General features: G+C 35.9%; 1 pseudogene; it reads right to left on the bottom strand.

The window, feature by feature from the left end:
• Nucleotides 1–16,833: 16,833 nt before the first annotated feature.
• LOC149243596 (elongation factor 2 pseudogene) lies at nucleotides 16,834–25,671 on the bottom strand (annotated as a pseudogene).
• Nucleotides 25,672–27,241: the final 1,570 nt, after the last annotated feature.

The following is a 27,241-nucleotide window of genomic DNA, read 5'->3' as shown; positions in this document are numbered from 1 at the left end:
TTTTTTTTTTTAAATTCATGAAATATTATAACGAGAGTAACTCACTCCAAAAGCATTGAAGCAGCGTTACTATTGCACCACAACCGCTATTGTCACTCAAATGCGGGTTTTGTTGATCACACAAAGCTTTACCCCTCATATTATTTAAAAGCACCACGTCGCCATTGAAAAGGTTCTTCAAAGGGTTTTTTTTTTCGTGTTCGATTTGTTTTTCACATCGGAGAACAATGTTATTTAAAAGTTCTTATAAGATAAGATTTTCAAAAAGGGCTTGTACAATTTAAAAGTAAGAGTTTTGTTGATTTCTTTTTCAAAAGGATAAAAGTTCTTTAAAAAAAGGGGTGAGAAGAATCGTTTCATTGTGTTATTAAAAGAAAAAAGGGCTTATGTGAGTTTGGGATTATTTGATTTTCTAAAGGTTTTATTTAAAAAGGTGTTGAAGGTTTTTTTAAAGAAGAAAAATGATTTCTTTAAAAAGGAAATTGTTTTTTTGTTAAAAGGTTTTTTTTTTAAATAAAAAAGTTTTTAAATTAAAAAAGGTTTTGTAAAACCATTTCTGAGATTATGGCCATCGTAAGAAAGCTTAGAATGTTTTTATTGTTTTGATGAAAGCATGAAGTAAAGCATTTGGTTTTATTTGGGTAAATACTGTATTGAAGGTTAGTCTCGCTACTGTGACCCACAATCACAACCATTGTTGTTAGTGTTAAAGTTGAGAGCAGAGAAATCACTATGTTTACAGGTCAACTTTCTTGTTGAGCCATGGCCATCCATCACACAACAAATGGGAAAAGCCAAGAAGTTAAGAGATTTTAAGCAACAACAAGAGACGTATGGAGCTTTTTAGAACGATTTGGAAGTGAAAAGGAAAAATAATGTCTTGGCATTGAAATGCATAAAATACTCTGTAGATGACAACATTATACCCCTCATCGCAGATGCAGAGACAACAAAAGAAGCTTGGGAAACCCTTAAGAGAGATTTTGGTCAAAAGGGGAGTAATTAGATTGAAAATGAAGAGTTTGGTGAATCCCACAATGTAGATTTCCGACTTCTTTTTCCCTTCAATAACGTTGCAACAACAGACTTCTTCTTCAGAACTGGCTTCTTCTCCTCCTCGACTTTTTTATTTGTGTTGTTCAGCTTCTACAAAACAAACAAGTCTACGAATATTCTACAAGGTAAATGTTTTCATAAAAACAATTCGTAAACCCTCCTTCCATCATTTCATTAAAATAATAATATTTCAATGCTCACAACTGATGATGATTGTGAATAATTTGCAGAAGAAGCTAAGGAGCACATAGATGCTCGTGAATCCCACAATGCACATCTGCAGGTGGATGAAGATTTGGTGAATCCAACAACAAAGCTTGTTGATGACAGTAAAGTTTTCATCGGAGTAGTCAATGTCATGGTGAATCCAACAATTAATATTGTTGATGTAAACTTTGATGAAGAATTATTGGCTAATGATAAATGATCGCAAATGATGCAACAAAAACATCATATGGACATGAAGCTATTTGGGGAGGGAAGCCCACTTGAGTCTAAAAAACAAGTGGAAGAAAACCTATTTGTAACAACATAGGTTAGTAAAGAAGTGGAAGAGACAAAGATAGAGGTAGAGGCAAAGGAATAGAAGGAAGCCCACAAAGAGAAAGCTCTCATTGTAGAGCAAAAATAATATGATCCTACAAATGTTCTTAATCTTAATTTTTATTTTGAGTGTGCAAATGTAAACATCAACAAGGAAGGAACAACAAATTATGAAGAAGAATTAAAGTTCCTTGAAGCATGGCTTGCAACACCATGTCTTGATAAAGTCTACATAGAAGTTGCATAAATGAATGTTGAAGACAACAAGAATGATGAAAAAATTAATGAAATTTTCAGGTATTGGACTCCTTAAAGAGATGAAATTCTATTATGAACTTAAGTTGCAACAAAATATTGATGATGAAAATCACACAATAGAAGATGACATGTGGGAGAAGTGCACATATAAGACGATTTTTGAACAATTCGAAGACATGCTTAGACAACCTAGAAAAATGAAAGAGTTACGCCAGCAAATAAAAAATTCAAAATTTGAAGCATACAACAAAAATAAAAATCTAAAGAAATTTAGAGGATATAGGATTTGAAAGAAAAGAAAAAGAAAAGGAAATCTAGTTGATCTCATTTTCTTAAAATTGTAAACCTAGCTGAGACATAGACTAGCAGGCATCTTAGTTTAAAATTTTTATGTGGTTGTAATTAAGGGGGAATGTTGGAGAATCTAATTCCAACCACCTGTTAGGTGTCATAATTGTCTATCCAAGTGTCATAGTCATCTAGAATTCAGTTCAGTTATAGTTTAGTCTCATTGTAGTCATTTATTACTGATGTCTTCTATGTAATCTTATTTAACTGATTCATAATATTGAGAATAGTATATCTCCACTCCACTGTTTATCAATTCTTAAGAGACTTCTACACTTCTCCCCTTTTCATCATCATCAAAGTCTTCTTCTCCATTGTCATGATATTTTTCATTTTCAAAATCTTCTTCTTTATTGTCATGATATTGTTCATGTTCTTGTTTATCACTATAGTCATCATCCACATCATCTTCATATTGATCATCAACTTGATCCAGATCGTTCTCATCCAGATCAAGATGAGCTTCATTTAGATCATCATCTTGATCTACATCACCCTCATTCACATCAAGATCAACTTCATCTTAATGGCCATCTTGATCTACATCATCCTAATCAACATCAAGAGTAACTTCAACTCTATCCTCATCTTCATCTATATCATCCTCATTCACATGAAGATCAACTTCATCTTGATCTACATCATCCTCATCCACATTAAGATCAACCTCATCTAGATCATCATCTTGATCTACATCATCTTCATTTAGATCAACTTCATATGGATCATCATCTTGATCTACATCATCCTCATCCACATCAAGATCAACTTCATCTTTATCAAGCATATCATTATTGTAATCAAGATCACCTCAATCATCATCCAATATCTCATCATTTATATATTCTTCATGATCTTCATTTTGATCATTATTTTTTTTTCTCATCATCGTGATCAATACCAATTTCATCTGAAATATTATTATCTTCCACATCATTTTCATCTACAACACTATGATCTTTTGCATCTTCTACATCATCATATTTGTCATTTATAGTGATGATCGCCATTTTCATCTTCTTCATTATGTCTTCTACATCTCAATTTTCATTGATACGTTTATTTTCATCACTATAATCTTCTATATATTCATGCTTCACATCATTAACATCAATTTCATTACCATTTTCTGCAACATAATCATCTTCAACATTATAACCTTTTGTGTCTCTATCTTCTTCACCATCTTGATCAACATCATTTTCATATTCATCATTATCTACTATATCTTCATTTTCATTAACATCATTCTTATCAAAATCTTCTTCTCCAACTTCACCATATTTCTTTTCTTCACCATTAATACCATCTTCCTTATTATGGACTTCTACATATTCTTCATCATCTTCATTATTTTGATTTTCTACATTATCCTGATTTGCCTCATTTTCTACCCTATCAATATTTTGATAGGAATTATCAGAAACCAAAGTACTTTTCTGAGGAGAATCCTCATTAAATATTCTGGATTTTGAAACCATTTCTCTTGACTTCGTTTATATTACTAGTTTCTTGAGAGATAAAGTAGAGCACAATTCACTCCTCTGAGTTTAGGAGTCAAATATCCTCCCGGTTGTATTAAATTCCCCGTAATCTTAGTCACCCCTATGCTCACAAAGTCAGATATTTAAAGAAATATGGGACGCACAACTGTTAATGTAGCGGACTTGACGTGTGGCTGGAAGATGAAACTCTTTCTTTTTCCATAAAACTTGTTAGTTGTGCACACGTAATTAATATAGTATGTCTCATATTTCGCCCACCAGTAATTTCATGTCATATGTGACATGTGATAAAAAATAAGGTTCCCAAGCGACCAAGATTGCATGTCTATAGGAGAAAAGGGCTACTCATAGAGATTAATATCGTAAACAATAAACACCATTAGTAATGGAATTAGTTAATGATTTTTTAGGCTTAATTATTGTATTATTTTTATTTTTATTTAATGAATAAGATGAAAACACAAGTTAATAAATTAATTACAATATAATATTATGAAGAATGAATGACAATAAGTTAAAAACACATTGAAAAAAGATTTTAACTTGAATCAATTCAATAACAAATTTTAATTGTTTTGATTAATCCTGTGAGGTGGAAGTGGTTTGATTTTGTCTTATTATATTAAATAGTTATAAAGTTAATGTTCTTTTGCTTTTTTTCTTTTTAATCCTTAAATAACTATAGTTATTGAGTTAAAGTAGATCTAGAATAGTTATTATAGTAAATAGTTATCACTATATATGTATATATTTCAAAGAAAAAAATCATATATTTATATTATAAATATAAAATTACCTTTATATATGTCAATGGAATTCATCGTAGCTTTATGTTTCAAAGGAAAAAAATCATATATTTATATTATAAAAATAAAATTACATTTATATATGTTTATGGAATTCATGGTAGCTTTATGTAAAGAAAGAAGAGAAAAAATAATGTGGTTTTTAAAGAGAATAAAATCACAAATTAAATACAAACAATACATATCAACCATCTTGAAAAGACAATATAGAGAAATACAAATAATACATACTAGCCAATTGTTTAAGAAAAGGAACAACCCATAGCTCTTTAGAAAAAAGTTACAAGTATATAAGATGTTGCAAATTCATTAAAGGGAAGCAGAAAATTTCTGATAGATTCAACAAGACGAGAACAAAACCAAAATATGAGTCAAGTGTGTCGCCATACAATTCCCAAGAATTTAGCATATGATACAAGAGAAAGCGACACAAAACACAATATTGTGACTTCAATCGATGAGACAAAAAAATATACATGTTCCAAAATGTGCCTAGAATCCACATATTTCCATCATAACCATCAAGCAAAGAACACATACACCACTAGTTACCAGCACCATAAGCGACCATGTGAAAAAGCCAAGCCAAAAAGATGAAATATTGAAACACAAAGATACCTACCATCATTTATCATCCGCAAATGATTCATTATCGGAAGAGAAAAGGACTAGGGTATGACTGCTATTACCAGGGGGATCAGTGAGGTCGTCAGATCCTGAATCACTTACTAGGAAGGTCTCCACACATGCAATATAAGAATCCACATTATTTAAATAAAAACGAGTAATAAAATCCATGTGTTTGATATCCTCCAGAGATGAGAATACATTGTGATTCTTGACTTGATTTTCCTTGAAAAAGAGACAAAGAATTGTAGTAGTTTGATAATTGAAAGTTAGAGCACTGAAAAAATTCAATCTCCACTTCCTAAAATGACCCAGGTTAGCAAGCCATTCTGCCTTCTCACTAGCCAATTCAAAGTTTGAATCATAAGATTTATATTACCAATTTACACTGCCTCCAAATTCAAAACTTCTCTGTGAATCTCCAGAGGAACTGATTCAAAGGGAGAGGCCTTCATGTGATAAGACAGGGGGCATCGCTTCTAATGCACCGTGAAAGATCCACCCACCCACCTGTCGACCATCCATTCTCGTGGATCCATAAGCACAGCTAAATATAATCAATGGTGACAACCAGAAGAAACACCACAACCTATGGAAGACATCAAAGGTCACAAAGGAGTACCTTGATAATTAGACCTATAGACAAAGAGGCCGTCCACATAAAATAATTCCAAAGGATTCAAACCCAAAATATTATGGAGCTCACTAGACATCCAGAATAGAAACTAACAAACCCAGCTTAATAATACCCCCTAGACAAGACCACAAACTAGTGCACTCAGGCCATGAAACAAAAGAGTTGTTGAGCCCCAGAACTACCTCTCTTCTACATACTCCCTAGACCTTTTCTCTTCCATTTTTCCCACATCAGTGCCTCAAAAGCTATCAAAGATTGTTACATATTGATTCTAGGAGTGCATTTAAGTGGTTTTATAACTATATTCTTGTGTGTGCTATTTGGTTTAGATTTTGTTCATCAGCTACGGAATGTAGCCACTTTCCGCAGTTGACTCGCAATTCCACAACTACTTTCATTGTTCTGTAGGTTACAAGTGTCAGCAGGTGAAATGAGGCACGTGGGTAGCTTATAAATCATCTGCACATGGATAAGGTCCTATTTGTTCAGTTGAATTCATGAAGAAAGGCACTGGTCAAAGGATGGTCAAATAAGGAGTCCTATATCAAATAGGTCTCTGTTTCAGCACGTGAAAAGTCCAAGACCGTTGCTAGATTCGTGGGTCCCTCTTGATAGCTACAGGCCATCTCCATGACACAAATCCAACATCCACGTTTTGTAGATTGAATGTTTGGCAACAAGGAGGCTAAACTTGCAGGTTCTGCCTTGTTTACATGCCCTCTACTGAAGACTTCTCTTAGAAAAACAGTTATCTATTTTCCTGTATAAATAAAGTGTTTTGCAACGCAAATAGCTAGTTCATACATTAGGATTAATGTTGTTGTTTTAGCTCTCGTTGTGCTGTTATAACAAGAAGACATACTCTCTGTTTTGCAATATAAAAACTCTGTTTTTTTATGACTGTGTAAAGCGTGGTTCTGAGCTGACAGCGTGTTGACCAAAGGCTATGCAGAGGGCCCCTGTCGGCTGAGGTTTTTCTTTTCATTTTGTAAAGTTTTCTTATTCATCTTTTCTCTTATTGCCATTGTATATTTCTCATAATTTGTTCATGGTATTAATCGTTTTATTCCTGTACATGATTTTATAGCATTGCATACTTTTTCACTAACACTGATCAGTGTGTTTCAGAATAGGTTATGCTTGAGCTTTTTCATATAATTTTTGCATCGAGTATTGATATGAGATTTACTTCTCTGTTGAACTTTTTAAGCTTTTCAATTTCAGTTGTTATGCTATGATTTCAGTAAGATTTGTTTGCTGCTGTCAGCTAGTTTAGATATCAAATTCTTCATGTTATTTGACATTATCTCCAGTGCCATGGCTTAACTCGAGAAGTTAATTGGCGAGCTATCGGATTATAAGTGAAGTGATTTGATTTTTCTTTCATTAAATTGCAAGTAGGTAGTTTAGATATCAAGTTCTTCATATTATTTGATGTTATCTCTGGTTCCATGGCTTAACCCGAGAAGTTAATTGGTGAGCTATCAGATTATAAGTGAAGTAATTTGATTTTGCTTTCATTAATATGCAAGTAGGTAATTTAGATATCAATTCTTTATATTATTTAACGTTATCTCCAGTGCCATGGCTTAACCCGAGAAGTTAATTGGTGAGCTATCGAATTATAAGTGAAGTAAATTGATCTTGCTTTCATTAGTCTGCAATTTTTGGTTCTGTGTGCAATAGCTTAGATTTTATTTCTATAATTAGATGGACAACAGAGACAGTGACCTCAAGATCAGTATTTCATCCTTTGTTTGATTTAAGTAGCTACATATTTAAATTCTTGTTCAAGTATTGATTTTATCAATAGCATGTTTTGAGATCTTTTGAGAGCTAAGTTCTAGAAATTATCATAAGAGACATAATCCTTGTCTTAAATCTACATCCATACTTTACCTCTAAAAATATTATTAAAATCTGAGAATAGGATTTCCATTTGCATTAGAAACCTTAGGAGACCAACAAAGACAAAACCCCAAAAACAAGATAAAAATTGAAAACAATAAAAGTAAGAAAGAGGTTGTCTTGCACATACAGTGCACCTCACTTCATCAGTTTACGACTCCCGGATTGATAATTAATGTAGAAATTTAAGACATAATAAATTGACTAAACAAGAGTTAGCCACAGCAAGAATACAATGAACAGAAAATGGGAACAAGTGACCAATTGAAATTGATAACAAACATAACTACAACAACAACTAGAATTGAGAACATAGAAATTGCTAATTTGTCACCACCAACGAGCCCCAAACTCAACAATGGAATGAAAATACCAACAAGTAACCAATTGAAATTGATGCCAAACTGAACTACACTAGCTACTGGCATTGAGATCCCAGCAATTGTTAATTCGCCACCACCAATGAGCCCTTAACTCAACACAATAACGAAAATACCTAGATAACAAGAGTTCCCATCCTGAGAACAAGAAATGGAGGAGGTGCCCTGAAAAACAAAAATTGAAGCTTGCCAAGAAAAAAATCACAATAAACTACCCCATGTAACAAACACCAACTCTTATGCAGAAGGAAACCATAGATAGAGGATGAGGTAATGACCTCGCCTCCATATAGTAGTCTCGCAAACCAGCAATCCTCCATCAACCCGAATTGTCCATAAAAAGACATTATGGCACACAAGCTAAGGGAAGAGAATTTACTGCGTCCATCCACTGCCATGAGGGTTTAACACAAGTGTTATGTTGGCCCTTCTCTCGAGGTCACCAACGTTTCCATATGTACACCCCCATCGGGGAAGTATGATTAGGCATATTCATTTTATAGCCATTATTAAAGACGTGTCACATATTTAGTTATGATGATGGCCAAGTTTGGATAGAGTAGGGAAATGTTATAACACATTGTCTTAGTAAACATTTCTTAGTAATATTTTGATAAAACGTTTTCCTAGGTTTTTGCATAAGTGTTTTTTTATGGAACATTATCTCAAATGACATATTTTATAAGATATAATTTTGAAATTTTTTAAATTAAAGTTTAATTTGAAGTCTAAAATAGATATCAATGTGGCATAGTCATTAAGGAATATGTCAAATTAACATAAATATATTAAAATGAATGTTGTAATGGGACATGACCACGAAGGATTATAACAAGTTGATCTAATTAATCTAAAATGAGTGTTATAGTGTGACATAACCATTGTGGAATGTCACTATCGATCATAAGATTTACAACTATTGAGGAATTTAGAAAATCAAAATAACTCAACCCATATGAACATTTCAATAGATATAACCATGTATTAGAAACCTCCTAATGTCATAATGTGAAATAATCCTAATCTAATATAAACAATGAGGATTTCATAATTTAAAGTAATCATTGATGAACATTGCATTATGACAAAGTTATTGATTAAATAAACCAATATAAATATTTCAATAAATATTAAAATATTATAGGAAATTGTGTTCAGCATGGTTGGTTGGAGAAATGTTGTTACCCTCCCTCTGTGAGTTCAATTCATACATGTGACATGTTGAGCTCATAATGAGTATTTTTATAATGGCTTCAAACTTTGTTGTCTCAGTACTCCCTCAAGATCATATATATATATATATATATATATATATATATATATATATATATATATATATATCTTCATATGAAATATCATCACATATCACAAATATATTTGGCCTCTGCACATAATGGATTGGATCTAGCTTCCAAATTGGCCCAAATCCAGCATCTCATCTGTATGGAAAGCACTTCTAAAATCTATGCCTCTCATCAGGGATAATCTGGTTTGGAAAATAAACAATGGATCTTTGGCTCGTATCGGTACAGACCCATGGAATGGGTGTGGAGGCAGACATCTATTATCTGAGGCTCTCATACAACACCTAAACTCACTCGAGATCAAAGTACTAGCTGACATTGCAGATCCACTCAATTCATCCATTTTAGAACAACGCTGGAAATCCGCACTTTAGATCAATCTTCCACCCCACTAGCACCAGGAATGGACCGATTATATAAATGCTTTGTCAGAATCTCACATCAGGATTAAACAGGGTCCGGATGAACTTATTTGGCATCAATCTGAGAATGGAATGTATACACCAAAGACGGGCTATTTAGCATTGATCTCTCATAAGGTACCGGATCTGATCTCATTTTGGTGGAAGGCAATATGGAAACTCACTGCGCCTCCATGGAAAAAACTCTTTTTTTGGTGTATTCTAAAAGGTATAGTTCCCACAGGTGAAAACCTTATGCACAGAGCTATCTACGGGCCTACCTGGTGCACTCTATGTAAAAGCGCAACAGAATCAACTCTTCACCTGCTTCTGAATTTCACAGCCTTGATGAACCTGTGGCAAACCGTATCCACATCTATACACTTTTCGGGCTCTTGGGAAGGAGATGATATTAACAGAGCCTGGGAATCATGGTATAACCGACACAAAGGATCTAAACTATAGAGCCTCCCCATTATTATCAACTGGTCTCTCTGGTTGGCTTGGAACCAGACTATATTTGATGATAAACCTGTGAGCTAGCCACATCTATCTACTCTTATTATATCAGCTTATAATGATATGCCTGAGCCTCCCCAACCTCGCACTCGAAGACCCTGCGACCCTCCGCATATTGATAAACGTACCCCTTGGGCTTTTTTTGATGGTGCTGCCCAACAGCAGGGGTGCGAGGGTGGATTTATCTTATACATCAATGGACATCATTTCTATAAAGTCCGAATGGGTTTGGGGATTGGCTCAAACAATTTCGCTGAACTCATCACTCTTCGTCATCTCATGCATTTCTCATTGGGACATAATTGCATGAACATTCATATATTTGGAGATTCGAAGATCATCATAGATTGGTTCAACAATATTACTGTTTGTCACACACATACACTCAGTAACATATTGGATGAAATAAATATATTGAAGGCACAGTTTATTGGCATTACTTGCAATCATATCTACAGGGAACACAACAGCAGTGCCGACCAACTTTCCAAGGAGGCCACGTCACTTCCCTGAGGAGAGTGGATGATCCAGGAGCAACACGGGTCAAATGCATACCAATACTATCATCGACCTTATATAGACCCGCATTACCATAGGGCAGTTAGCCCATGAGATGCAATATCTAACAAAATTTTTGTTATCAATGAACAGTTTTTTGTATACAATGGACAGAATCTTTTTTATAGAGCCCTGTGTGGCTAATATGTACATATAAATAGAACAACTATAAACGAACATCCTGTGTGATGTTTCTGGTTATATATTGATATTATAGATCATATACTGAGCCCACAGAAGGCTGACTGACTCTATAGCATATGCATAGTGCATCTACAATATGTAATTTTTCAAGTTAATGAAAGATTACGATTTTTCCAGTGGAAAAAAAAAAGAAATATAAAAATGTTTATTATGTTTTTTTTTTAAATTAATAGAATATAAAAATATTATAAATCTCTTAATATCACAATGTTACATAATCCTATTAAATTGCAGTAAACAATTTTAAAATTTTAACTATCTATAAAATGAATTATAACTAATTCATGTGATTATCAATAAATAAATTGAAGAAATGTCATTTTTTACCCATAAAAGATAAGTCTAATCACCTAATATGTTCAATACCTCGATCAATAATAAAATGTGGTGGCACTCTAGATAAGTGAAATCAGACAACCATGTTCTTTAATCAACATAAGATGCATAAAAGGAAGACTGATCTCAATATAAAATAATAATAAACATTTCAACCTTCCAATATGGAGCTTGTAAATTATCCATTCAATATGTTATCATAAATTTTTAAAAAATAAGATTGTATGACATCATTTGATTATTTTTTTCATAATTTTTAATGAATGTAATTAAACTTAACCATTGAAAAACATAAGACAACCAAGTAAGAAAAGAGGTCTAACCATTTAATATGCTGAAAAAATTATATGTATCGATGTTATGGTAATAATTCTTTATGATTGTCATAATGTTATATAATTCTCTATAAATTCCATTGTGACATAACTATCGATATACATAGAAAGTCAACATAAGTTACTCAATATAAATGTCACAATTTGTCATAACCACTAAGCAATGTCGCAATCCAGCATAGCATTTGAGGAACATCACAATGTGGTGTACTCCTTGATTAACATTGTATTGTGACCTAATTATTTAAGAGCATAACAAGTTAATAGAAGTCAACCAAGATATAGGTCTAACCGTCTAATATGGTAAAAAAATCTATGTACAATTTCATGGACATAATTCTCCACAATTGTTGGAATGCGACATAATTCTTGATGAATGTCATTGTGACATAATCACTAAATAGCATATCAAGCCAACATAATCAACTAATATGAATATCACAATGTGATGAAACCACAAAACAAATATTGCAATTTAGCATAACCCTTGAGGAATGTCAAAATATTACATAATAATTCAAGTCAATGTATTAATGTAAAAATGTGACATTAACCTAATTGTGTTCAACCATTTTAAATTTTTTTTGTAAATATTAACAAATGCTACAATATTTTCACCATTATATTCAAGCATAAAGCAATAATAATATAGTAAACATATTGTTGAACTCTTTCATAGTGTTAGTATGTGACATAATATTGAATTCAATCATAATAACCAACCTATATTATCCATAGTCACATTAAAATCAACCTTTTAATGTGACTTGTATTAATAACGAAGTTGACTTTCTAATGTTCCAATGTGATATAAAATTGAAGTCAACCATAACTTTTCGATGTAGCATAATATTGTAGTTAAACTATTGATGTTACAATACTTCATAAAAATGGAAGTCAATATATTAATGTAACAATGCAATGTTAACTTAACTATGGTCACCTATGTATTGTTTTTGAAATGTTCAACTTCTATCACAATTCAATATTTCTAATTCAATCATGCTATACATAATATGTGGACCATGTTGAACAATATGTACTCTCTCTCTCTCTTTGTGTGTTTGCACACACATGTTTAAAACTAAAATGTAAATATACAAAGTAATGTTATAGGTTCTTTTTCTTATTCCTTATATATAAAATCATGTCAAACCTTAATATAATGTGGACATAATAAACCCTCTCACAAAACACACCATGTTATCGATCATTTACCAATATATTAGGCAATTAAAACTTATTGTTTAATCCACCCTATATCTATATCAAAATATATATCTATAATATGTGTGCATATGTAGACATAATTGTGTGTATACAAATATTAAGAATTCGATTTGTATATAATAACAAGAATATTATAGAATATTATCATATTATCAATTTGAGCCTGTGCCTATGTGCTAGCTAATAACTATCATAAACATACTAAATGTGTTTGGTGTATATCCATAGGAATATATCATGGACATTAATCAAAATAAAACTAAAAAAATTATCATGATATATGCCTATCAACATACTACTTGAAAGGAATTAATATGCTTATGTCAATGTAAAATTCATGTTAGATTTGTCTTAACTTCCAATGTATCAAGCATCAATGATCCAAAATGGGTCATTATAAAAAATTCTTTTATTTACATAATTTCTAGGTGGAAATAACCATATTGGAATGTAGGCCTCGTTACTGCTCAAACTAGCAGGGGACCTGAGGGGAATCCCTAAAGGGAAAATGCTAGGCCAAGGGCAACAAATGGAGTCTTAGCCCATTATCCCACTATCACCCCGTTTAAGGATCCCTTCTATTTACACACTTTCACTGATGGGAAGAGACCCGATATGTATGGAGTCACTAATGAATGATAAGTCAATGGATATGAGCGATGCAAACCCTTTCCCAAAAGATTTTGAAGGATGGAGGTTACTTTCTTTCTAAGCAAGGTACTATGTGCTTCTAGGGAAAGGAAGAGGATTTTGTGGGTTAGGTGTATGGGAATAGGCTTTGAAATGAGTTCGCCACACCCTAAATCCTTGTTAGAATTGGTAACCTTGATGGTTCTTGAAGAATGGTCCTTTGAAGGAGTGAGACCACATGGGGCCAAGTGGACCCGATCTAACGTATGAGGAAGATATGAGACAATCAATTCTATTCTTACCTTATACAAGGTGGGAAAGATCAAATAAATTATTTCACTCAATGATGTTGCTTTGACCCTGGCAAGTGCTAGCCTTGGGGATGGTAGGACAAGTTTTGGTCCCGGAGCTAGGGCTTGTCTTTTCTCCCAACTCCACCTTCAGAATGTCTTCAAATTTGGAGGAGGGCCAGAGGAAAGTCCAGCACAAAATACCCTATGATATCGAAATTTTCAGTGGCTAACTTGTCAGGAAATTGATGCCCTAGGCACCCCAATGTGGCTAGACATTGGATAAGGTGAAAGAATACGTTTTTTGGTGAACACCCTTGGTAGATCAGTGCCTTAAGCCTCGGGAGAATGTTGTCTATGTTGATTATGTGTAATATTTCTTGCTTCCCATTCAAGGATGCCTCAAAATTACTTCACAAACCCCTCTAGGTCAAGTGAAAGCAATCTTACAGTTTTTATACTTCAAATGCACAAGAGGAATGGCTTATCAAGGTCAAATTTACCCCTAAGATATTTTTCTCATACTACATGGCTCATACACAGAGAGAACATTATAATAGAGATAATCCCACAATATTAAGCAATAATTTGATGAAAACTTGACTAAACTGGGGGGGGGGGGGGGGGGGTGAATCAGTTTAGTAAATTCATAGACATTAATTTTTTTTCCTTAATTTATTCAACAGAAACATTGCATGAGAATCTTAATAAATAATGACCAACATATTGAATATGTGAACAACAAGTAATAAGTTAATCAAAACATCATGTCACCACATAATAACAACACATATTGACACCAGATATATGTGGAAACCCATAAAGGGAGAAAACCATTATTTTATTATTGTTGTGATGCAAAGGCAAGCTCCTACTCCTTATTACATCTGCTATAGGCTCCAACCTACAGGAGGTTGTTACCTCAAATTTCTGCAAGCTACAACATGCAAGGAAGCTCCAACTCTCATATGTTTTTTGTAGGCTACAACCCACAGGAGGCTCCTACCTCAACAAGCTCCAACCTTATATTTATCAAGCCACTACTTGAAAGGAGACTACAACCCCCTGATGCAAACTAGAAACAACAATGTGTTGATTACCTGGTCATAAATTCTACATATCTCCATATTCATTTTTGCATGTTCTTCCCTTCAAATTTGCTTCACATAAACTTCATATGTGCCAGGTAGCTAATACATAACCCCTCAATCTATTGTCACTAATTCTCTAACTCTGTAACCTCTTAATGCCTTCCAAAATCACATATTTTATAAAGATAGTTTGTTGCGTGTTTGTATCCCACATAGGAATATGAAGTGAATAGGCTTGACTCTTTTCCTTCCACTCATTCATTTCCAAATTCTTCATATCTTGAATATTAGAGAACGAAAATAAATAATCCATCCAATATTACTTGCAGGCACATGTAATGATTAAATGCATCAACCTAATGCCAACATCAAATAAAAATATTTATCATTAATGCATAACAATAATCTTTGCAACATATTTTCCTTTACCTTGGAGTCTTGCCTGCCTTTGTATCACAACAATTCATCTCAATCAACAATTCTTCAATATAGCAATCTCTGTAACATTATCAAAACATTTCAATGTATCATAACTCCTGCTCCTTCTTCTCCTCATTTTCATTGCTGATCTTGTTCATTAGTGTATACACTGCCTTGTTGTTTCTCCATTACCCGTAGTTTCTCCTTCATTTTTCATTGATGTTGCTCTTGCATACCTTGATGTTCCTTTGCTTGTTGTTCTTTGTGTTACTCCTTTGCTTGCTGCTTATTTTCGATGAATGACAATATATCCAACAATCTCCCCCTTTGGCATTGATGGCAACACATGTTTCCTCCCCCTTTCATTCTATGAAGTGTCTTCCTTCCTCTAATTACCTCCCACTTTGACATCAATGGAAAGGGGCTTACAAATGTCTTCTAGCTTGTAAAAGAATCCTCATTGTAGTTGTCATCATTGCATTAATGTGTTATAACCTACAATGTATTGTTCTGCATGATTAAATAAATGCTACTCCATACAACTTATTAGGGCTCCTTCATATTGAATGAATGTTGATCTAAAGTGAACGCTACTCTATACGACATATGTAAACATTGTAAGAGCGGTGCAAAATATTGTTGTGACAACACTCTGAAAGCAAGAATAATGTTGAGATAACACATTGTAAGGAAAACACGGTATGCATAAGAAATTCATTACATTGAGCACTTCTTGATATTAAAAAAAATTCACCATATTTAATACAAAATTATAGTATTAAAGTCATTATAAAGAAAAATGGGTCCTGTAAATGATTTAAATGAATAATTCAGCTTTTCTTCCAGAGTCTTGAGTACCAACAATAGGGCATCAACAAAGGATTCAACACCCCTGAACAGTCTTCTTGAATGTGTGTTTGAGATGCTGGCTTGTAGCAACTTCAAAATCTCGAGTCTCCAATACAATAGATCTATCTTCAAGAGAGTTTTTAAAAAAATCCTTAACTTGAGCAATTATAATTGTACATGAGTGAGGATTCTTAAGATTTTCCACAAAAATGTACTTTACTTCCCCTAGGACATGTTTATATACAATCTGACTCCATTCAAGATCATTAGGAGTCAGATCATTAACAAAATTGACAACCTACCTATCAATTTAAATCCAAATAACCATTGTTGGTCCAACAAAACCATGTCCAACAGACAGTGTGACTGGACCCATTACTACCCCTTGATATCCCATAGGGCACTAGACACCAGATACAATAGGATATTATGAGTTAATATATCATGCTTCTGGAATTCCATAATGCATAACTTTAGATACCATTACAAATTGTTGAATAGCATAAATTTAACTAGTCCTAGCATACATAACTTTGTTTTAATATTGAGGAAAGTTCCTCAATCTTGATAACATTTGATATGAAAACATAGAAAATCTCTACAGATTGTCTTTGTACTCTGACAAGGGAGTCACACTCTCCTTAAGACCCTTCCTCTTATGAATGTCAATCACAAGTTGGCCAGCTTAGGAACCAGATTCCAATGGATCAGATCCATCATATCCCAGTGGTCAAACACACATTAAGGAAAAGCATGTCCAAAAGCTGCAACACAAAGAGTATTTGAGAATCCAAATGATTCAACAATAGGTAGATTTTCCTCGATGTTGTATAGTTGAGTTCCTAGCCTCTGTACTTCTTCAAAAACATGACCTCTCTTCTAGTTCTACACACCATAAATACCACCAAGGGCATTCTTAGGAGCTTGAATCTCAACAAGATATACTAGCTCAAGAAGTTGTCGTTTTCAAGTAAGTTAAGATGCATTCATAAACCTTTTGACCCTTTGGATAATATGGCCATCTCCTCTATGGATCATATCACTGTGAAAAACCACATCACAAACCTCAAAGAAAATACCACACATGTTTTCTTCTGCGAGAGCACCTTCCTTACAATTGGAATGTAATAACCACAAAATCTTTAATTTCATTCAAGTATTGAACTCCCTTACACATTTCCACCACCACTACTAGGATCAAGAAGCCACACTGAATCAATCAAGAAGGTAACGTTGTTGAGGATTCTCCTTCCAAAGATTTTGTCGGATTCGAAGAATAATTGATTATACCTATAATATTCAATCTGCAACACATATTTACATTGAAGAAATATTGTTCGATGAAACTAAAAAATGGTGCAGACATACTTGAAGTTCTCTTGCATCACAAATGCATTCATCAAAATTTAAAAATATATCTTTAAAGGTCGATACACTTTGACATTTCTTTATTGAAGGTGTTGTAATTTATCAATGTGCAATTTGAATATTAATGCAGGCTTTGAATATTTGTCCCAATTAGAGCACAAAACCCTAATTGTCATTGAATCCTTTTTCTCATTGCTCTATAATAAATATATACCATTGTCCACACATTTGAGAACTCTCCAGTGTATGAATCATTGTAACACACCACATACTTTCCCTAACAGATTCTTCTATTTGTCATGTTTGAATGTGTTTCCAGTATTTCCCAGTGAATTATCATCTGCAGCTTGAAGGCTCCTCTCCTCTTCCTTAGTAACATAAACAACCACCAATGGTGTAATGGAATGTAAAATGCATGACCGTGAGTTAAGGTGGGGAATAGGGCCCTCAACTAGATCTTTTTCCCTTTGCACAATCCAAAGAGATGCGGTCTAGAGACCTAAAAGTGTCTCTTTCCAACTGATACCATACACTAGTCCATAATTGTGCCCAAATGTTGATGTATGAGATCCTACATCAATCAGTTTTCTAATTGCCTGGTGTTGGCGAGGTTGATATTCTAAACTCCTTTGAATATAGCTAGTTAATTGAGTAAGTACTTCACTAACTATCTTTAAATTTGTTGAAGAGGAATGATCTTGTCGCATTTTTTAGCGTTGATATAGTGAGCTCCATTATTTAGGCGTATTGTAATATATTAGATGGAGAAATACTAATGTTCTTTTCTGTTGTGTAAGTTTTCTAACCATGTCAACAGCCACCACAATATTTTTCCTCATAATTTTTCATGATGTTTGTGCCTTTTCCTATTACTATTATCTTCCACTTCTATTGTCATGCCATGCTTCCCCATATAATAATTCACCAAGCACCATAATATGCCAAATATTACCCTAGCACCATAATACGCCAATGAAGTCCCTAACCCTTGGGTGATGGAGATGTCAAAGGCTTTATATCGGGTGCCCAAATGATATTTATTATTTGATTATTTTATCAGATGCTAATAATTAAAATCAGTCTCCTCCAAAGGCTCTATTCACATCGGTAGGAAGCAACATCCATATCCAAGCAACTCAAATTCAAAGTTCAAAGATATTTCCAGATTTTGTAAACACATTATTCAAAGTTGTTCCAACACTCTACATATTGAATGTGTCAAATAATGTGCCAACTCTGCATGATGTATAAATGGTTGTATAACCTTTCCGTGAATGCAATTATAAACTCTACTCTATCTCTTATAATGACTAATCAATAGTAGTAGTAGTAGTTGTAGAGTAGTAGAGTAAGTACCTCTCTCTCTATTGAGTAGAAGAAGCTCTAGTTTTTCTCTTTTTAGATGTGTTGTAATGCATGCGTAGGATTCAACTAACATCACAGAACACGCAAAAGGATTTTGATAACTCTTTTTCAATATAACTCATTGAACAACCTAAATATGGGGGAGGATATGTCGATGGTTCACAAAGAAGTTCCATATTTCATACACAATCAGTGAGGAGTGAGGTTCACAACATGCATTTAGTGAAGAGATGTGGTTGGACTATTAAAAGAAGAGCCTTGGCTCAATGGGTAATTCACAGGTAAGATTACTTTTATTAAAAATTCCAATTTCCTTTCTTAGCAAATTCCCTCTAATTCCCCCCATCAAATCGCCTCTTTTTTTTTAGCTCTTGGCGACCTCCCTTTTTTTTTATCCACAACCTTAGATTTCTTACGAGACCAGTGCTTGGGCACACCTAAATTTGGAGTGTCTCAAATGATTCACAATAAAGAGAGACCTCACTTATATTCTATATATATATATAATGGGTTGGTTCATTCCTCTAAAGGAGTAAGGCATGAATTTCTTGGTACTTCTTCTGATATACAAATATCAGAAATATGTATAAAATAGTGGAGGCTGAGTAGTCCAAGGACTTACAGTTTAATAGAATTTTGTAGAGTGATGATAGAGGATAAGGAGGAGGAGTAACTCATCATATGGAGCTTACATCATCAATAATTTTATGCATAACACATAGAGCTTGCAGCTTTAAGAATTCCTATACTTATCTGAGTTAGAAGTAAATATAATGGGAAGAAGAGAGGTTGTGTGATATGATTCATGAAGAGAAACTATTAAAGATATAATTTCAATAATACATGCAAGCACTAGGATTAACAATGCTGATACAAATGAATCTGTGAGGAAATTACATGCATGTATATGACATATTGATACCAGCGAATTTGTGAGGAAGTCTTGAAATATTTCTAACAATAGTAATCACATGAATTTAGAGAATAAACATGAAAAAAATGGGTTTTAATAGAGGGAGAACATATTGTAATACATGGAGGGGGAATCACCACCATTTCTCTTCATATTCTGGAAAATTTGTATTGTAAAGCCATACAGACTAAAAATAACATGTAGTCTTTCTTTAGATTTTCTGAACCTCTTTTAAGCCTTTCTTTCCCCTATTTATCTGGAGAGGGGAGCATGGGCATTCATTAAAAAATCTCTTCATCCGAGTCCTAGCTGTCAGGTTGACCAACTATCTCTACTAGGAAAGGCTCTATGGCCCAAAATATTACAGAATTAATGGCCTCTTTGAAAGAAGGCACCTTACAAGACAACAAAATAAATAAATAGTTGGACAAAAACATAAATGAAGATCTCCATGCCCATCTCGTGATCGCCTCTACCTCAAGTTGTAGTTTTCTCATGGTATGGCCTTCAGCGCTACCTAGTTGACTCCTGTCACTTCTTCCTTCACTGCTTGAATGCCTTGTTCTGTGGAGTATGGGGTGGGTCAACTATAAGTGCCTGTTTCAGCGGTCTTTTGTTGTGTAGAGGAGTGAGGCTCCATGACGAGCCATTAAATCTTACTGAACCTCCCATACTGTCTCCAACACTCTGCGTCATACCCACTTTAATGACACATCTGTCGACCCATCCCCCTTAAGAGCCCTGTACTATGCTATCAGGGTTGTAAGGAAATGAAACTTTTACTCTTGAAAGGGCTACAAAACAGGCGGCTCTGATTCCCCATGGCCCCCTTTGGTTTAGCCCCTTTATGCTTTTCTTATCATATGGTCAGGGGCTATAACCAGGGGCTTAGCCCTTAGGTGATAAGACCTTTATACCTGTGTTTGGGGGTCATTTTCCTTTGTTACTGGGAATCTTACATCCTAGAGATATCCCGCGCCTGCCTTTGATAACACCTAGTGATACCTACGATCGCTAATCTATGGGATTGGGCCCACCAACTATATCGCAATCGAAATACAAGAGAGGTAGGGACCTTATGTATGTTTACATCACAGGCCGACAGTCCATACGTGAAGTCCTCATGAGATATGTCAAATAAAATATCGCATCTGGGAGGATTCACTACATATTGCAATCACAAGCCTAGAGACTTTTGTGTAGGAGTGCTTTAACTTGTGCAATCACCAATCTATGGGGGTGATGTCATCACTGCCATGTGTCACCTTGTGAGTGATGACATGAGTCACTCGGAAATACCCCCGTAGGATCCTTGAAAATGTCAAATTTGAGTGACACGTGTCCTCTGTACTTGTCGCATCACCTTCCATACTGCCACGTGAAGGAGAGGGAAAGGGTCCATCCGACCTTGTTTTTTTCATGCATTTCCTTTGTTAATCCTTTTCGGCCTCCCTCGGTGCTTTTACACTGGATCACAAAATCGACAGTTCGAAGGGCTTTTAAAGTGGTAGCCCCTCTGTTCCGCTAATAAGCCCATATTTCAGGACTATGGGGTGGCCGATATGCGGGATGCGGGACTGCGATGTCGACGTTCAGCACCATGAACCACCGATAAACTATGAGCATGTGCCCAGGACCCCACTGATCGCTGATTTGTGACGAGATTAGCTCCTGGACCTCCTACTTGTGATTTTCTTTAAGTCTCTTCTCCTTGTCTTCTGGCTATCCATGGGTAGCGTCAACAGGCCATATCTTATGATCCGGAAGTCCATTTTCAGACTTCCATATACTGTTGGAAATCCCTCTAAGTATGCAATGGAGAGGGTCCAGTTAATCCCAAATATATTCCGTGGGAAAGGGAGGTGGATTCAAACTTCACCTCCCTTGGGAAATCTTGACCAATTGAAACCCACAATGTAGTCAATGACAACATTGGCTCCAACTGGGGATAGTGCCTTGCTGGCAAGGTGCTGAGAACCTGCAGACCAATAGCTTTCCTTCCATTGGGAATAGAGTCATTATTAAACAAAATATAAGTCTGAGAAAATGGACTTTTTTAATCACAAACAAAAAAATTCAAATGATAATTACAATACGCACACACCGATATTTGCAATGAGTGTAAAATAGATACCTCTAATTTTGAAAATAAAATCTGAGGAAATGACCATTTACTGGTAGTTCCAACAATTCACCATCTAAGTTTTCAAGTAGGTAAGTGTTCTTTCCCCTCTCTTCTACAATTTTGGAGGGATCGAGCCATAGTGGATCAAACTTCCCATGTTTGCCTTTGTCTTCCTGTCAGACATCCCACCTGAGAACTAAATCTCCTCGCTGAAGAGGTCTCTCCTTTGCCCTCTTGTGGAATGGAGATTTCATTTTCTGTTGGTAATTGGATGGCTTAGTCCCAACCTGTTCTCTGTTTTTGTGAAGCTTGACTTGCTAATTTATCCTTCTAGTCATGGCATTTGGCTGTTCCTCTCCTTCTTGTACTAATCTCACCACTAGCATTACTAATTGGATTGGGAATACTATAGCCTTACCATATACTAGATCAAAATGTAATTTCCCCATGGATAATTTAGGTGTTACCTGGTTGGCCCATAGTGAAAACTTTAGTTGGGAGTCCTAGTTTTGCTGATGTTTAGCGATGATCTTTTTCGGCACAATTACGATAGTCTTGTTGGAGGACTCAGCCAAGCCATTACCTTGAGGATAATTGGTAGTGGAGTGCCTGATGATGATATTGAACTTATGGCAGAATCTGGTGAACTTGGCAGATTTGAAGACCTGGGCATTGTTAGTGATAATTTTGGAGGGACACCCAAAACAAGATAATATGTTCTCCTCCATGAATTTGATTACCATTACATCTGTGGCATTTCCGGTTAGGATGGCATCTACCCACTTGGTGAAATAGTCAGTGGTTGTCAGTATCCACATGTGTTGGCCACTGGATGGTGGGTTTACTTCTCCAATTAAGTCCAGTCCTCACTGTCTAAAAGGTTCCTCCACATGTACTGGGATTAGGGGAGGGGAGAAAACATCGGTCTTTCAGCAAACAATTGGCATTTTTGGCATGACCTGACCTGAGAGTAAACATCTCCAAATAATGTGGGCCAATAGAACCATGCCTTAAGAATTTTATGTGTTGTTGTCTTCCAACTGAAGTGTCCACCAAAGACTCCTCTGTGAAAATCTTCTATCACCTTATGTGTTTCACCCTTCACCAAACGTAACAGCAATATCCCCATTGGAACCTGTTGAAATTTCTAAGTCTGAGATGTTAGAAATTCCTACTACATTATCTGGTTTATTTCACCTACTTGCTTATTCCTTAACAAGTCATTTAACCATATAAATACTGAAAATAAATACAAATGTAGTCTCAACTCATATACAGATCACCAACTAAAATAATAGACAAACACACAAGGGACACCGTTAATTTTGGACAATCATCCCCGGAAAAAACCAATGCGAGAAAATTGGTGCAGTAGTTCTAAGGGTTTTATTCTTAAGCAGCTTTATTGAGTACAACTTGGGTGCCAAACTGGCTCACCCAACATAGATTTCTACACGGCAGTAATACCTCTTCTCAGAAGAATATATTCAGCTTCTCAGCACTAGTCTACCCCACAAAAATCCTTTCGAAGCTTCTCCAAGGTTCTGCATCAACTCTTTGGCCTTCTGTGTCACCCACGTAGTTCCCTCAGCCTCTATGTAGTCTCTAGCTACCTCTGCGTAGCTTCCTCAATCACTACGCTAGCCCTCTGACACTATCTCTACCTCTCTATTATGTACTCACTACCCCTCGCTGTAACTCAGATCACTTGTTTGAATTTTCTCAGCAAACCCCACTCTAGAAAATCGAATTGACTGATCAATTTTGGTGTATCTCCAATGGTCCTGAAGCCTCCTCTTATACTTTTCCTGTTGAGTCTTCAAAAACTGAGATTAAGTCTCTAATCAACAGGTAATATTAGATTTGGCTTGATCCATGTAATTTATAACATTCTCACCCAATTTTATATTAATAGTCATTAATATTTTAATTTTATTAAGTTTAGACTTAGCAACCCCATTAATTAATAATATTAATTATTTTAATCTCTCTAATAGGGTGGAATTTCCCCAAACCATTTTGGGTCTTGTATATCTCATGTTCTTTATCCTCTCTACCTATTTTCATGGCTAGATCACATCCGATGCTACTACAAATCAACACTCCCTCTTAGCGAGGAATGTGCTCTAGTAATGTTCCACTAGTGAACATCACATTGATTCTCCAACACCAGTACCTTTGTTGATGCTAGGCATGCTTCCCTACATCCATTACACTGCTTCTTCTTGTACTGCTGCCCATGGATCTTCCACTACCACTGCTACATATGTACTGCAACTCCCTCTGAATTCATGTTGTTGCTAGTCCTTCCTCCCAACACTACATCTACACTATAACTCTCTCTGAAATGCTGCATCATGCTGCCCATAGAACTTCCACTACTAACTGTTGCACTGAAACTCAGTTACCGAGAAGTAAGTAACTGATCTACCCAACTACTGACATTCTTGTCAGTCCAGAAGCCTCCTGATGTTGAAGCTACCTTTGCTGCTATCCTGTGCTCCCTCTGCTGCCTCTACGCTATTGCAAACACCTTTGTGCCTCTCGCACTACTGTAGCCTCCTTTGTGCCTTTTTGCACTGCTGCAACCACCTTTGTGCCTTTCACATTGCTGCAACCCCCATTGCACTTCTACAGACCTCTACACTCTAGCATCGCCTTGTCGCTCCATCCACATCTTGCTTCTATGGACATCCGTCATCTTGCTACTGTCTTTCGGGGATGCCGTAGCTGGATATGATCCAAAAGTCTGGGTACCTCAAGGATCCTTCCCCTCATCTTCTGTAGTCCTCCTTACTACAAATCGATGTTTCCCTACTTCTTCTCAAGAGGTGCATGAGCACTCATGGCACAGTCATCATCAGTCTTGACTTCTTTATCCGCCTTAGACAGAGCTTCCTTGGAGTCAGAAGCCTCTCCCTTATTCTTCTTCCAAGGATACTGGGTTGCATAATGACCCAACTCCCCACAATGGAAGCACTTCACCTTGGAGATTTCTTTTTTCTTCCTCTTCCCCAATGTCCCATAGATGCTAGAGTTGCATCCTCCTACTCCTCTTTCTTGATTTGACCTCCTTTGGTGCTACTTCTTGCCTTGGTCAACCATTTGATCTCTTCTGGGAGAAGAGCTTCCCACATCTCTTCCCATCCTCGAAGATCAGCTCTACCAAAAATTCTTTGTACAAATGTCTCCCAATCGTCAGAGACTGCATTCGGGGTGGTCCTCACCATGAACTCTTGATTCGGTGTGGCCCCTATGGAGGTAAGTTGGTCCCAAATCTCTTGCAACTTGATAAGGTACAGATCTATCTACTCCCCCTTTTGCATCTGATATGACTGTAGCTGATTCTCCAATAGCATCTTCCTCTACATGGAAGTTCCCTAATACAATGTCATTAAGGTATTCCACATCTCCTTTGGCGTGTTCTTCTTTGAAATATGCGATACTACATGATCCTTGAACCCATCAAAGATTATGCACTTTTCCTTCGCCATTACATCCTCATACCTTTCATTATTAGCTGGGTCGAATGGGATAGCCATGGTTCTCAAGGCAAAGCCCTTGATGCAATGTATATCTAGAACAGACAAGATCTTGGCCTTCCAGATGACAAAATTGGAGGCCCCGTCCAACCTGTCATGGTCCCTCAGTCTGTTCATTGCCATCTCCGCTCCTTTTCTGAACTCCCTTTGAGTCTTGAATTACCTCCTAAAAGTTCTCTCCTAGACTCCATCTGAGTCTTGACTTACCTTCTAGAAGTTCTCTCCTAGACTCCATCTGAGTCTCGATTTCCCTGCTGCAAATCTTCCTACCAACAATCGATCCACTCCTCTCTGATCCTCCTTGCAACTGAAACTCGGATCTAGATTTCTTGGCTTGAAATCTGTAAAGGTAATGACTCCCTCTACCTCGGTTCTGTCCCGTTAGGAACTGTTCTACTTCAACAGCAACAACACCCCACCAACATCCCAATCCATAATCTGCCCACAACTCCCTAGGCCCTAGCAACTGAAGAAACTGAGCCTTTTAACTCTGTGTAATTCCGACAATGGTTGAATCACTGCTGTGGCCAACTGCGTCAAGCATACATGACTGAATAGGATGATGTGGCTCTTCATGAGCCTCTTCTGCCTCTCTTTGCCTCTGCGCTGGCCCTCTCTTTGGCTCGAAATGATGACACAGACCCTCTACGTCACTCCTTCTTTGCTGCTTTCTGCTTAGGAACAACTCTGTCTCTCAGGATAGCTATTTCTATTGCAAATTTTCTAATTTTTTTTTTGTGCCTTCAGTTCTCCTGTGATCTGCAATGCTCTGGTACCATGTTGAAATTTCTAAGTCTGAGACGTCATAAATTCCTACTGCATTATTTGGTTTATTTCACCTACTTATTTATTCCTTAACAAGTTATTTAACCATATAAATACTAAAAATAAACACAAATGAAGTCTCAACTCATATACAGATCATCAATTGAAATAATAGACAAACACACAGGGACACTATTATTTTTGGACAATCGTCCCCAGAAAAACCCAATGTGGGAAAACCGGTGCAACAGTTCTGAGGGTTTTATTATTAAGCAGCTTTCTTGAGTACAAATAGGGTGCCAAACTGGCTCACCCAACATAGATTTCTACACTGCAGTAATACCTCTTCTTGGAAGTAGATATTCATCTTCTCAACACTAGTCTGCCCTACGAAAATCCTTCCATCTCTTCTCCAAGGCTTTGTGTCTACCCTGCTAGCCTCTACATAGCTCTAGAACCCCCTACGTCATCCCTCTGCCTCTATGCGTCAACTCTCTGGCCTTCTGAGTCACCCACACAGGCCCCTCAGCCTCTGCGCAGTCTCTAGTTGCCTCTATGTGGCTCCTTCTGCCTCTGCGTAGCCTCATCAATCATTGTGCTGGCCCTTTGGAACTATCTTTGCCTCTCTATTATGAACTCACTTCTCCTCACTGCAACTCAGATCACTTGTTTGAATTTTCTCCGCAAAACCCGCTCCAAAAAATCGAACTGACTAATCAATTTTGGTATTTCTCCAGCTGACCCTCAAGCCTCCTCTTATACTTTTCCTGTTGAGTCTTCAACGGCCGAGATTAAGTCTCTAATCAACGGCTAAGATTATATTTGGCTGTATCCATTTCATTTAGAACATTCTCACCCAGTTTTATATTAATACCCATTAATATTTTAATTTTCCTAAGTTTAGACTTAGGTACCCCATTAAAAATAT

Source organism: Pinus tabuliformis, chromosome 8 (genome assembly GCF_031772625.1).
Source record: "Pinus tabuliformis cultivar Carrire ecotype Pingquan chromosome 8, CPIR1, whole genome shotgun sequence".
NCBI lineage: Eukaryota > Viridiplantae > Streptophyta > Pinopsida > Pinales > Pinaceae > Pinus > Pinus tabuliformis.
Note: the sequence above shows the minus strand (reverse complement) of the source record. Positions and strands in the feature narration are given on the sequence as shown.